General features: G+C 46.5%; 1 long non-coding RNA gene across 1 annotated transcript; it reads right to left on the reverse strand.

The window, feature by feature from the left end:
* Positions 1 to 3,979: 3,979 nt before the first annotated feature.
* LOC128852257 (uncharacterized) lies at positions 3,980 to 14,075 on the reverse strand. The gene is made up of 4 exons (XR_008449987.1): positions 13,507 to 14,075; positions 9,683 to 9,817; positions 6,394 to 7,991; positions 3,980 to 5,314 (listed from the first exon to the last, which is right to left on the reverse strand). It is a non-coding gene; the product is annotated as an uncharacterized LOC128852257 (long non-coding RNA).
* Between the last annotated feature and the right edge of the window lie 841 nt (positions 14,076 to 14,916).

The raw sequence follows: 14,916 nt of genomic DNA on the forward strand, positions 1-14,916 counted from the left end.
GGCAACATGTCCTTGATGGTCTCAGAGGAGGTAGTGCTGCTCAGTAGGAAGTGCATTTTTGGATCCACTTGCTCTATAAACAGAAACAAGGAAGGAAGGCAGGGAAGAGAGAAGAGAGGGACATGGTGGAGGTGTCATTAACAAAGCTACCCCTTAGAGCATTTATTTCTTTTCCAGCTTAGGGTGAGAGCAGCCTTGCAGACATGCAGCTGTTCTTATGCAGGGCAGAGCTCCACCAAGTCAGTGCAGTTTCAGTGTAGACAAGCGAAGCTCTCTGTGGTTCATTCCCAGCCAATATTCAGAGATTCTCTATACTCATGATTTACTACTACAGTCTCCAGCAGCAGCATAGGGTAGTTTGTTGTCCACGCAGCTAACAGAGGAGCCATGTCAAGACTACACACTCCAAGAAAGCAGAAGACACTTGCTGTACATCTTTTTGGACAGTGAGGAGAAAAGATGGACTGCCCAGGTTTCAGAGGTGCTCTGTGAATGCCCAGCAATAGGAGGTGTTACTCCGGGACAGGAGGAGGCAGAGGCACTGCAGTTTTTTCAGCCCTCAGAAGTGCAAAGCAGTGTGGGTCCTTTTGCCCTCTGTTCCCCTCACGCAGCAGTGCAGCAATCAGGTGTAGCCAAGCCACACGTAGCCGTGTCCCACAGAGGAATATTTCCCATTGTCCCACTATTTTTTTTTCCGCCACTGTAGATTTTATTACCTCAAAGGTATGGAATTAGGAAATGAAAGATGTGGAAAAATTCCTCAGACTAAAGCATTCATTTCCATCATTTCCACCTTGCCCTGGACTTCCTTCTCAATTAATTCCAGCAGTGTCCTTGGTTCAAGCCTTGGAGTCATTAAAGCCCTTTTGAAGCTCTAGTGCCCCACATTAGTTCTCATTGCTCAGCAGAACTATACATCAGAATAACAAAGTCCACTTTGATCAACTACTTCCATCCTTTACAGCTGCTTCTGCAGGAGTGATTAATCCTAGCCCTTCCTCCGCTAATAATAAGCACAGAGAATCAGCTACATCCTTTGTTGTTGTTATTTTCTCTTTTCATGTCCCTTTTTGGGGAGACATGTGGAAGGGACTCAGTTTGGTCCAGTTTCTGCCAGAGGGGTGGCTGTGGCCATGATGGTGATGGAGAGCACGTATATCTGGTGGGCTTAGGTGGACCAACCTCTCCACCAGTTAAGGCTGTGGATTTTGTAAGTGTTGAGCTTCCCGTGCACCTGTTCTGGAAAGCTTCACAGCACCACTTGTGCCTGAAATCCTGCCTACATGCAGGAGATTAGCGTTTCCTATTGGCAGGGAGCCTTTGGGAGATGCAGGACCATTCAATAGGAAACACTAGGCACAGAGACTTTGCTGGGAATTAGGCCACTTTTTAGTAGATCCTGCAGTCCCCTGGGTGGCTTATCTGGCACCTTGCTCTTCCATGAACTTCTCCTTACAAATAAAAATTATTCCAGGCCTTCAGTTTCTGTTTTAAGCTGACACTGTGCCGGAATTGCTCTTGATTTGCACTAATCTAATTGAGAGAAAAGAGGAAGCACACTGTTTATTTAATGACAAATGCCAGCTAAAGAAGAAGAGGTTGAATTATTAGTGACCACTCACTTTTACAGATATGATTTCAGTGTCTAGACCCATAGTCCACTATGTTTTGAGGATTGCAGAGATAAAAGCCTCAGATATGGGATATAGCCCGGTAGAAGAGCATTTCACACCAGTAGCAGAGCTGCAAATGCCCTGTATCACCTCCTGATAACAGGCGATGCAGGCTGGGCTATGCATCATGCATGCCGCATTCAAGGAGAGGACATCATACCGTTAAACCTAACCTCTCTCTTTACTGAAACTGCTGGTACTTGATATGTATCCTGCGTATATGCACCTCCAGTTATCTCTTCTGAAATCCACTTGTGCGATACTGGGATATCGAGCTCCATGCAGATTTGCCCTGGTATGGTGGGGAAAGGATAGGCCATGGCTAGAAATGGGAAAGGGAAAGGAGACGGAGATGTGGCTGGTGCCACTGGTTTCTGCCTAAGGCACAGGGCTGGAGCCACTGAATGCTGTCATGACATGAGAGAGACGTAACAGTGAGAGGAAAATCCAAGTGCTGGAGGGAATCTGTGTTTTCAGTGAGATGCAGTTTGGTGAAACATCAGCTTGGCTGGGGCAGGCTGTTTGCTCCCCAAGATTTTGGGCCTCTGGCTGTCAAGCCTGACTGCTCAGCATTTTCAGTTCTGCGGTGGCACATTGCATACTGAGGAAGAAAGAGCTCTATAGCTAAGAACCCTTGATAAAAGGTGCTCTCGGCTGCTCCCCTAATTTCTTAACACTGCTACCCTCCTAGGCATTACAGTGCTGGGTGGTATCATCTGTCTTTAATGTTGGGACCTTAGGTTTGATGTTTGCCACAAGCAAGATAGCATTACTGTAGTAAGAGTACCCCTCCCAAAATCTACCCAGACTGTTCATCCAAAGAGCTCCCTCAGGCGTTATGTGAATTACTCCAGCAGCACATGAAGTCCTGAAGAGCCGTGCTCAGCTCTGTCATATCAGCATAAAATCAGAACAACTCCCACTACACTCTGCTGCACTGAAGATCAACATCCGTTGCACAGTCCACTTCAGCAGATGGTCACTGGACTGCACAGCTACTAATAAGGGCAGAATTAACCCAGAATTGATTTATATGCCTTTTTTTAATCTTTGTAGGGGACAAGTGTGTAAATATGTGAATGACATCTCAATGAGTAATCTTTCAGCTTTGCTTTTTGAAGTATTTTGGTGCTTTTCAAAATCTACAAATCCCAAAGCCTCAGACTCTTCTGCAGTTCTGCTGAGAGCAGCAAGATAAAACCCTTGAATTTCTGATGAGTGTAATCCAGCACAACCCCATGGACTTTGCTGATTTTGAGATGTCCAAAGATATGGCCCAACCACATAAGGAATTTTGTCGAACATGGTTTGGAAGTGCACTGACAAACTAGACAGGATTTATCAGGAGGTCTAAGCCGAAGAAAATAATTTGCTGTTTCAATCTGAATGCAGCAATATATGCTTTGCTTTCTGATTCCACTAGGTCCCTGGAAAACAGCTTCAGAGTCTGAGAACTTAGGAGAACTATGTAAGAAATGTGTAGTTCTTCCCACTAAACTCATCTATTCAGAAACTGGTTTAGACATAAACAGATATAAAGAAATTGGCCTGACAAAACAGGCTGAAACTTGCAACTGCTTTGGAAGAGCAGCCTAGGCATCCTTGGCAAGGTTCATGGCCCAGAGATCACATGTGCCCCTTGCAGGGCTGGAAGTGGCTGGCAGACTTCTCAGAGTGGCTCTGAGAAGCAGCTTGAGGTAGAAACCACCGTCGTGGCATGAGTTAAAGCTGTTTCACATTCCAGTCACATCTGCATTTCATGGAAAGGTATTCTCCCGCAGCAAAAGGACCAACCTTTCTCAGAGATTTCTATTTAGAAAAAAATATTTAGTGTGCTTCTGACATCACCAGGCAGTAAAGCTGTGTACATATTATTCCTGTGTTCATGCAGGGACATGTGTGCCAACAAACATTGTATTACATTCCTGCGCATTCCTACATCGTTATATAGATCAGGCTTGTTAGGTTGCAAGATAGGGACAGAGTGACAAAGTATAATCGAGATTTACCTGTGGTCATCTTTGAACCCAAAGTGAAGAGTAGGATTTAGACCTGATCATCTGATTTGGTCTAGTTTACAGAAAAAGGCTTGACTGATTTCGAATCAGGGTCCAAGCTGAGTTTCTTCCATGCTAGAGGGCATTTGGATCAAGATTTTGCCCCACTGCTGGCAGCACCCAGGAAAGCTAGTTTAAAGCAGTACCAGCTGGGTGGATACATCCTGAGACTCATATCCATGCCCAGTGGCCACCTATTTACAGCTGTGGCATCTCCTCCTGAGTTTTTCACCTGGAAAAATTGTCCCTGGAGTTGATACTTCACACTTCTATTGTTTATCTGCCCTGTGCAGTGGGAGGGTGGATGTACACCTACACATCTCAGAATTGCTGCAGGAGTCCTTGTAAGGCTTGTTTGCAATACACAGTGATGCTTCAGCTCAAGTTCCTCAACTTGCATGCAGTATCATCAAGGTCAGGAGCTGTAATAGGTAGTGTCCCTACCTGGGTGGCAACTGCAGCAGCCTCTGTTGTGTGTCAGACTACAGACTGAGGCTGAGGAGGGTGTGATTGCAACTCTCCTCCCTCCTCACACCTGTCAATGCATTGAAATAGTATAAAAATTCAGCCCAGGAGAGCAGCAAGTATACTCCTCTGGACTCCAGTCCACCTTGCATGTTCCTCTGCTGTACTGACCCTCTGGCCCTCTTCAATCCTCCTTGCACTCATCTCCAGACCTCCAAAGGAGCATCCCTACCTTCCGCATTCCTGTGCCATCTTTCCATACATTGTCCTTTTAATCTTAGCTCCCCACACTTCCTACCACATACCTTATCCTCTCCCCTGGTCCTGCTCTCACAGCATCTTAGACTGGCTGAGCTTTCAACACATGCACGTGGGACACAGCAGGCTATCACGAGAGTTGATGCATTGCAAAGGAGCAAGGGCTGCCGAGCATCAGTAAGCGCTGCTATGGAAGCACTCACCTCAAAGTTAACAGAGGAGACTAAGGGTACAGCCTGCAGCTGGGGTGGCTGCTGCCACCAACATATGCCACTTTAGAGCCATTCGCATGTAACCAGCTGATGCAATGCACAACTAGATCAGAGGCTGAATTACGTCTGATGTAGACACTTACTTCCATTCCATTGTGCATCCAAAAAGTGCACTTTCCAAAACAAAAATGAACAAAATTCAGGTTAAGCCACAGCACATCAGCAGAGCAAGGCCAAAGTTTTCCAGGGGACAACAGAATGAGAGAGGAGGAGACAGCATTTTGAACAGGGATGGGCGCACTCATGCATTGGTTGTTGCGTTGTCTGGCCTCAGTCCTGCAAATTCCTGCAGATATATAGCACCACTTGCCAGGAATTGTTTTATGGAAGTCAACAAAACGTTATGTTGTCACTACTACTATTGTTGCCATTTACTTAAAAACTGTGGCATCCTTGTGATTTTTTATTATTGAATGCAACTCAAGTGAATTCACTGAACTGAGTGGAACAACTCCCCCTCTGAAAACAGTACTGACAATAGAAACAAGATGATATGTGTCCTTCTGTCATATGTTAATTTGTTCTGCCATCTTATGAATGAGCTTCTTGTTTTCTTCTCCTTGATCAGACAGTTCCACCTAAACCAGGACTGGACACAGAAGTAAATCCGTTAGGAGAATACACTTCCTGTTTATAAAAATACCTTTCCTGTGTGGAAGAGCCCTCTTCCTGCACATACTCATCTGTGTACAGCATCCCAGACCTGTTTCTATGCAGACACAGGCACAGCTGCTGGGGGTGGGGTATGCAGCTATTATGGATATTTCATCAGGCTGAAGTAAAAAATTAACATATTTGTTGTACCACCTCTGGAAATCAAACACAACCCCAGGCAACTCCAAACTGTGATCAAGATGTCATTCGTTTGAAATGAAAGTTTTTCTCTCTTTGGCTTACAGCTAAATCTATCCATGAATTTCTGGTACTGGTGCCTCATTACCATGAACTTATTTAGCTAACTTATGAACTTACTGGCAGCATATCTGACTTTTGTGATTTAATTATGGCTCATGGTTCACATGGTCACAGCAGCTGAGGATTTCAGCTGTGCACACAAATTGATAAATCTAAAAAAAAATCAAGCTTCAGAAGGTGGTGAGCTGGATGTTTCTATTCATATCTCTCACTACGGATATTCCTACAAAATCTGAAAGGATCTGGCTGAGATCTTCATCAGGGCTGGATGGGTTAATCCACCCTCCCATTGGGTGGCCTCTCCTCTCATGCACATCAAGATCTTAATGGTGAATGGAAACCAGATCCCTCCTTCTGCCATGACTCCCAAAAGCACCCTCAGACCCTGCAAGACTTCAGGGAACATCACACAGACTTCTTCAATAGCGAGCCCCAGCCACTACCTCACCTTTCCCCCACAGTTTCGTTATCACCCTTTCCCCCCTTCAAAGACTTCTTCTGCTTTGCCTCTTTCCGAGATCTTTGATGCCCATGCAGCACAGTGTCTGTAATAGTGTTCCATAGGCTCACATTTTCTGCTTTGCTTTCCCTTTTGGATGGGTCCTGCTTGCACTGTTTGATTTTGGAAGTCAGTGTTTGCTGCCACCACCCAGCCAATGTGTTCTGCCACCTCATCCCGTGCCTGAATATCACCCAGATCATGCTTTCTCTCGATGCTCACAGCAGATTTCACACTACATATTCTACACTTACCTTGTGCTTTCTTCTCTGGGCACTTCCACCACAATTCTGGTCAAGTGTAGTATTATTATCACACATTGTAAGAAATGCCAGTGTCATTCTACAAAAGGATATCTTCATGGAGAAGGGGGTGGCTTTCTTAAGTCTATCTCCTTTGTCAGTCTCTCCTAACTTTCCAGTCAATGAAACCAAAGAATGATTTTACAGACTACCCCAGAACATCTCACACACATATGCATGAGCTACAAAATTCTTAGTTATGGGAGAGTCCCCCCACTCATCTAAACCCAGAGGTATCATATGCAGGGGGGGTTATTTCTCAGCCTGGGAACTTGTGAGTGAGAGAGTGGGTGCAAAATATGAGTTCTTGTGCTATGGAGAGAAACTTGCTCGGTGTGCAGGAGGGCTGCTCCAGCCTGTGGGTATCTTGCAAGGAGCTGTAACACCAGGCTTCACAGGTGAGTATTGGAGTTGGAGAGACAAGCATAAGAGACAAGCATGGCTGCTGGGGACACCAGCAACTGGAAGGGATCACTACAAGTCTGACTGGTTTCTTTTGGAAATCCTGGTCCCTCATCTGTTAGGCAAGGGACCCCTGTCCCTTGCTTCACACATCTTCTCAGCCTGAGTGATGACACGATGATGAATCCATTATCTTTTCCCTTATCACAGCAATGTTCTTTCTGTAAACTCTTGTTGCCATACAGGGAGCTGACAACATCTCTGCACCAGTATTTATCACTTTTCTGGACAGGCAGTGTTAGGAGAGATCAGTTTGTTGGAAGGCAAAGTACTGAGTCGAGAAAAGTCCACTTGGATGGGGCAGTGCCTGCGCTTTGGCTCTTCTCTTGCATGTGTCACCTCCTTGCATGTGTCACCTCCTGTGCCCTGCAGCCCTTGTTGATGTCCCCACGCTCACCTAGGGATGAAGCCACATGATGGTGGGTGCCTGCTGGCTGGGGGCTCCTGGGGCAGCAGGGGCCTGGGCAGCGGGCAGTCCCTTGGGCTCTACCTGCCTTGCAGGGCAGGTGTGCAGCAGTGTGCTCTGCCTCTGCTGCTCAAGCCCCACCATGGCTGCTGGGACCCCCCTGGTGTTCTTCCGCCCTGCTTGCCCAGATTTCCTTCACAGGGAAAACAGGATACGAGTGGAAGGGGGGGAGCGGAGCATGCCTCCGCTCATCCTGACACGGAGGTGATAAATACAAACATGCCCATCCGCATGGGCAGCACCCCTGGGTCCCACGCTGTATGTACACACTCCTCCACTGAGCTTGGGGAGACATTAAGGAGACCATAGTCCTAAATTTGGCACCTGTGTTATGGCTTGAGGCCCGGCAGTACAAACATCCTCTCTCCTTTACTTTTCCCACTCCCCGGTTTTGAATAATTGGCTCCCCAGTCTGAGTAGTTGAAAATCTGAAGAGTGCTCACCATCAGTTTGCCAAGCATCTTTACAATGTTCACTGGGCTCAGCAGCAGAGCCAGAATCCAGATAGAGTCCAAATCGTTCCCCCAGCTTAAGAGATTGAGCAAGTTGCCTTGAGGGAGGCAGGGACCGGGCAGTTCTCATGTTAGATGGCATCTGTGAGTCCCGAGTCTGTTGACAATGCCTGAGGGAAAAAAGAGAGCTCAAGCTTCACTTGGTTATTTGTGCAAAGATCAGAGGAGTAAGAAAGCAGTTTGACAGTGTTTTGGCTACTGAAGTCAGCGTGTCTGACTCTGAATGCACACGGGGATCAGATTGGGCAAGATCTATTTATGCATAAGCATTTTGCAGAGGATAACTGCACTTTAACACCATTCCTGTAAATAAGGAAGGGGAAAAAAAAAAGCCTGAACATTTGAAGGAAAAACACTTGTTTCCTGTAAAGAGGTTCAGCCAGTGGAGATTGTACCTCTGCGCCTCCATCTCACCACTGTACTTTAGCCTCCAGTATGACTGTAAGTGGGAAAGCTGTGCCATCCTCTGAAAGATAGCACAAGCATTTTACAGTGATTAGTGGGCTGGTGACCTTTGCGCTCATCATCACTAAATCAGCTGATACTATGCTGAGATTTCAAAGACACAATCCTGTCTCAACCTTTGCTTTGGATTTGTGAGCTTTGTTTCTGCTTGTGACACCTGAACCTTTCTGATCCCACATAGACTCCTACTCAGTTCTTCCTGGAGGCCTGCCAAACTCCAGTTCGGTGAAGGAGAGCCACCAAGCTTTCTTGGTGTTTGTTCAAAATGCCAGAAGTAACCTCTCCAAACCACACTGCTTTGAAAATAAGCTGGATATCTCACAAGTTCTCTGTAAGATGTCTGACATTTCTTATTCCTGGCCAGGCTGCAAATATTAAAGTAGCTGTCCTTTAGATGATTCTGCTCCCATACATTTGGCTCAAAGTGCAAGCAGGACACTGACTGATGTGGGTAAACTGAAGCAAGCACCAAGATAAGAAAATCTAACTTTGAGGTAAAGACATACTTCATTTAGTTGGACAAAGCAAGGTTCAGGCATGAAAACACACTTGATAGCAACACTTTTGCAGCCAAACCCTTAAGCTCTGGTTTGTCTGTGATGCAAAGAGGCTGCAAAAGCAATGACATTGTTTTACAGCTGCTCGTCCTCATCCAAGTAATGTAAAACAGGCAGGGCTTGAAAGTGATCCTGCCCTTCGTGTCCTGGCCAGCCCTCATGTACGCACCACACAGCTGCTCTTGAGCTCTGTCTGGTAGAGGGGTGGCCACTCCCACTTTGCTGAGGACATATTGCAGGGCTGGGCTGGCAATCAGCCCAAACTTGCATGTGAAATAAGGTGATCGATTTGCTATCATAGCCCAGCCAGCTTGTCCTTGTCCTGCAAAAGAAAGGTGGGACTTGTGGCAATCCTAACAGCTCCTCCTATACATGAGCCAGTCACAGGTTTCTGCTCTCTGAGACCTTGTGGCTCCCAGGCTGCGCCAAGATTGCGGTTTGGGGATGCATCTTGCAAAGACAACCATCATGATACAGGGTTTGGGACTTCAGGTGGCAACATTCTAGAGCTTGAAAAGTCATTCATTCCTACTGTTTCTCAGTTGCTCTACTGATAAAAGATGAAAATTTGTTATCCGCTTCTTTACGTCTCTCTGCCGCCAGCCACGAGGATTCCCCTGAGGAGTCAGCAGAAAGCAAGCACAATATGCTGTGGAGAAACTGTACCAGCACCATGGTGGGCTGAGTGGAGCTAGATGGAACAGGAAAGAGGTTGGGAAGAGGGATATCCCTTGGATCTGAAAAACACTTCTTACACCGTAATAGAAACATCTCCTTACCTCAGTTAACTGGAAAAGGAGCCCCAGTTTTGCAATGCCTTCTGTGACTCCTCCAATAAAAATACTGTGTTGGAGAGGTATCACGTGCCCTGCTGGCCCTGGTGTCCCACACCGAAAGCCTTTGATCTCTCTGCTCTGTGAATATACAAGAGAGACAGCGGTGGGGAGGAGGGAAGTATTGCCTCCCTTCCTCTTTATTTTTGGGAGACACAGACCAAAAAGACCACAAGACAAGCCCAGTGTCCCATCACAGGTTGGTGATGAAGCTGCAAAAGGCTCTCAGCAGTCTTGACAGTTGGTCTCCTCCATCAGCCAGAGATGACTCCAGCAAAACAGATCACCGAAAAGTGCTTCCCACTTGTAATCTTTATTGTGTCTGTAGTAATGGGACAGGAAAACTTCTTTCTCCAAATTCTTCTTCTCTTCTTCTTGTAATTTTGGGGCAGCTGGTGAGACCTTATCCATTCCCAGGGATCTGGGCTGTAATTTGTTCCTAGAAAGAGCAGGGAGGGCTGAGCTAGCCCTAGGCACAAGCATCTGCAAGACTGCCCATATCTTGGACCAGGGCAGGGATAAAGAGACATGAAATTTGCTTTAGAAAAGACATCTTAAAGCCTAACTGTAACTGTTATTTGGGCCCCCACATTGCTGAAACACAACCCTGCCAGGGGAATGACCCAAAATATGTTCCTTTTCATTTCAAGGAAAATTCTGAGAGAAATTGAGCAAAAGGGGCTTTTTCCTTGGGTTGTCCTGAGAAGCTCATGCAGCTATTTGACAGTGTCTTAGTATAGGCAGTCGGCCTCTGCTGCCATTTCTGTGAAAAAAAAAAATAAACACATCGATCCTATGAACAAAGACTTGATCCTTGCTTGTGGTATGCTAGTTACGAGCAATTAGGATAGATACTGCACAAAGAATAACTTAAGGTTGATGAATATTCTTGCCTTTTCATATACAAGGGATTACATCAAAATTCCTGGCCACATTGCCACACTGAGACCATCCCCTAGTTGCTTTTGGGAAGCGGGACCATCTGAAAACCCACAGACAGAAACATCTGGGAACTAAGTTGGCCTGTCCGAAGTTTACATTTCAGTTCAGCCCAATCCATTCAGATAAAATGAGAGCTGCCTTATGTTGTTAACCCCAGGGGCGCTTGGAATCAGAGATTTGTGTCAGATCCAAATAAAATAAAACAAAAAAATCCCAGAATGCAGCCTAAAATGCAAATCCCAGAATGCAGCCTAAAATCGAACCAGAATAGAAACCATTTGTTTAAAAGAATAATCACATAAGCAAAGGACAAAAAAAGTCAGAAAAATCACATATTTGCTTAAGAAACCATAAGAGGTTCCCCATCATTTCCTTTATCGAAAACATTGAGATGTCTTTTTCTCTTTACACAGTGAGGTAGAAGGTTCTCCATGCTGGCCTGGGTCACACATGCCATCCTTTGCTTGGCCGTGTTCCTGATGCTGAGCCTTAATGATGACTTTTCCAAGAGGCTGAATGAGCGAGACAGCAGTCCCAAAATTTGAGCCTTAAGTTCCTCAGTGTAAGAAATGAGATAACAGTCAGAGAAGTTTTACTTAGCCAAAATCCTCCCCAGGTCCTGTATCAGTATAATACAGTATGGGCTGGGGATGCTTTTGCTCGCACAAGGCTGCCTATAGGTATAGCTGCCACAAGGTTGCAGTCACAAAGGCAACAGCTCTTCTTGGGTTAGTCCTCTGAGTGTGGGTATCCAGAGCAGGCAAGCTGCAACAGCGTGGAGCTCAGTGTGGGCTGAAAAAGCTGGCTCAAAAGCTGGAAAAGCCCATGGGAACTGAGCTCATGCTAAGCTCCACATTGCTCTAGCTCATCTACCACTGATCAAACTAGCCCATCAACACTGCCAGAAGGTCTGCATCACGTGCTGGCACCACTGGGGTTCCTCCAGCATGCAATCACTCCTAGATACCTGCCTTGCTATGAGGTTATAGAACCAGGAAGGGTAATCCCACAGCCCTCCCTCTCCCAGTGCTGACTTTGTGTGCACTGCCCTGGAGCCTGGGTCATCTGAGGACGTATTCTGAAGTATTTCACACTTCGAAAAGTGTAGTTTTATGCATGTGAAAACCCAGGACTTGTTCTCCACCTCTAACTCCACCCAGATGAAACATGTTGGTGTCATTCCTGACTGGTGTCAGGATAAGTAAAAGCAGACTTGAGCCCTCAGTTTCCACATACTGAAAAGACTTTCTGCTGTCTTTCATGGAGGGAATGTTTGAATTAATTGTTACACTAGCATAACACAATGCTGAAGTGCATTTTTTCCATTGTACAATTTCTAGATGAAAAGCAAAGTTAGAATGAAGTTAGACAATATAAGAGAAAATGTATGAAAGGAGAGAACTGCAGAAAATATACTTATAACACATTAAAAATCTAAAAACCTTGACACTAAAAAAAAAAAACATAGAAGAAAGCCAAACGCATTATGATAAAGAAATGTATCCTTAGGACAAGTATACACCTTTTATGTATACATATCATATACATTGTATGCAACGTATAGAGCCAAAAATAATGCCTGAACAGGGAAGAGTGTGAAAGAAGTGAACAAATACAGATTTACTTTAGGACTTTTCCTGAAAGATGAGTTTCAGGTAAGTACGAATCGCAAACACTCCAATATCATTACTCTAACAACAGCTATTACCAGAGCTGGTGGAGGGCAGTGGGGTGATCTAGGTGTTGGGAAACACAATCATCCTTCTTTGCACTTGTAAATGTGCTCCTGAGTGCATCCATCCATCCACTGTCTATGCAGAAAGAAACCTCTACTCTCCATGGGCCTGGAGGAGGACGGGGAAACATGATCCCCGTGGTTGTGCCCCATTCTTTGGTTTACGCTCCTCAGCTACCCTTCTCACCAAGGTGCCAGAAGATGCTGCTGCACTTCCCTGCAGATGAGGGTACAAGAGACCAAGAGAGGAAACACAGCCATTCTGAGGCCCTGAAGTTAGTCTGGCTCGCATCAACCATCCTTATTTGCCTGTGGTCTGTAGGCAGACACATAAAAAGGACCCGTCTGCTTTGGCTGTGTGCTTGAGACACATCCTGCACATTGCTTTCCCACTGGGCCCATCCCATCCCGGCCGGTGACTCAACTGTGAGAGATATGGAAGTGTTGCAAAGCCCGTCATCCTGAGTCATCAGCTATTATTGTCATGTGCAGGTGGACAATACTGGTGAGAATAATTTCTCCAGTGTTGCCAGAAAAAGCAGCATTGCCATCTCCACATCACCACTGTAAAAATAGACCCTTCTCCTTGGAGACTGCTACTTCAGACTGATTTCTGGAAGCTTATAGCCTCCTGACAGAGGTGGCATTAGCATGTCTCTGTGTAAAGAAAGCTCAGGGACTGTATGTTGGCACTAAACCTTACAGAAAGGTATGTTTGGGGGTTCTGCCTGGGTTCTAATTCCCTTGCCTTACACCGACACACACAACGTGTGTACATCTGGCTGCTGCGTGGATTACGTGCGCAGTCCACAGAGCAGACCTGGAGGATCAAGTTATACACAGCTTCAGCAGAGTTGCCTTTGCCAAACTGAAAACTTCCTGATTTATCAACTCTGATCTTTTTGGCAGAAGAGCACTTCAGCAGATAAAGTTTAACAAGAAAGTACTGTTTTCCAATGACATCCCATATATTTTCATTTTGGGAGGACTTCTGTTCTGTGCTCCCCAAATGTCAGTGTTAGAAGCGCTCTGAGGATTGCTTCTCTGGAGGGAATGAACAGGGTCATTTCTGGGGACTTCCAGAAAAACCTACCCTTCTCAGGCGCGTTCGTCCTCTTGCAGGTACCGGGGGAATCACTGTGTGGCCGCTGAGTGAAGAGTGAAAAGTGGAGAAGCAGAGAGGAGCAGAATCCTGCCCTGAGTGCGAGGACCTCGCCCTCGGCATGGGCTGGGTACCCGCATCTCTGCCAGGCTGGCGTGGAGGACCACCACCATCCACCGCTTGCCTAAATTAGCCGCAGAAGCACGCTTCCTAGGGAGGTGCCAGGGAATCCCAGGCTCCATTTCCTAGCCAAATGTTTAAACGCGAAGGCTTTGGCTGCGGGCTGCTCACAGGTTCCCACCGTTTCCTGAGGAAATGAAGGCTAATGGCATCACCCAGCCGCGTTCCGTCCCGTCCTTCCTCAGCACCGGGACATCTGGCTGCGCCCCCGGCACCCCGAGGTCAGCCGGGTGGGTGGGAAGGTCAGCCCCGCAGGGAGAAGGTGCTGGGGAGCGGGTCCACTGGATCGGCCCTCGGTACCCACCTAGCGGCCGCTGCCCCCACCCCGTCCGCTTTGCTGCTCCCGCAGCCGTGGGAACGGAGGCGCTGGAGCGCAAGTCCTGCGAGGAGCGGCTGGGGGAACTGGGGTGGTTCAGCCTGAAGAAGAGGAGGCTGAGGGGAGACCTTACCGCTGCCTACAACTACTTAAAAGGAGGTTGCAGAGGTGGGTGTTGGTCTCTTCTCCCAAGTGACAGGTGATAGGACAAGGGGGAGTGGCCGTAAGCTGCACCAGGGAAGGTCCAGATTCGACATTGGGAAAATTTCTTCACCGAAAGGTTTATCAAGCACTGGAACTGCCCGGGGAGGTGGTTGAGTCACCATCTCTGGAGGTATTTAAAAGACGGGTAGATGAAATGCTTAGAGATGTGGTTTAACAGTGAACAGGTACAGTTGGGCTCGATGATCACAAAGGTCTTTTCCAACTGAGTGATTCTATGATTCTGGTTCATTTGTGAGCAGCATCACCACAGACAACAGAATTTCAGGAGGATGATTTCCAGCGTGAAATTATGTGTGTGCCTGAAAGTGAGAAAGGCATCCAATAGTTTTTGGTGGTGGTATTTTCTTCTGTTTTCTTGAAAGAAATCAGGACTTTTTAGTCAGAGCTTTTGGACAAACCCCAAAGAAATTACTGCCCATGTTGAAAAACCTTTGAAATATCAGGTATCATAGAATCATAGAATCAAAGAATCGTTAAAGCTGAAAAGACCTATAAGATCATCCAGCACATGCCTACGAAACTGTGTCCCAAAGTGCCACATCCACACATTTTTTGAACACCTCCAGGGAAGGAGACTCCACCGCTTCCCTTGGCAACCAGTTCCTAATGTTTCAGCACTGTTTCGGTACAGGAATTTTTTCCTCATATCCAATCCAAACCTTGCCTCGAGCAACTTGAGG

Source organism: Cuculus canorus, chromosome 5 (genome assembly GCF_017976375.1).
Source record: "Cuculus canorus isolate bCucCan1 chromosome 5, bCucCan1.pri, whole genome shotgun sequence".
Taxonomy (NCBI): Eukaryota; Metazoa; Chordata; class Aves; order Cuculiformes; family Cuculidae; genus Cuculus; species Cuculus canorus.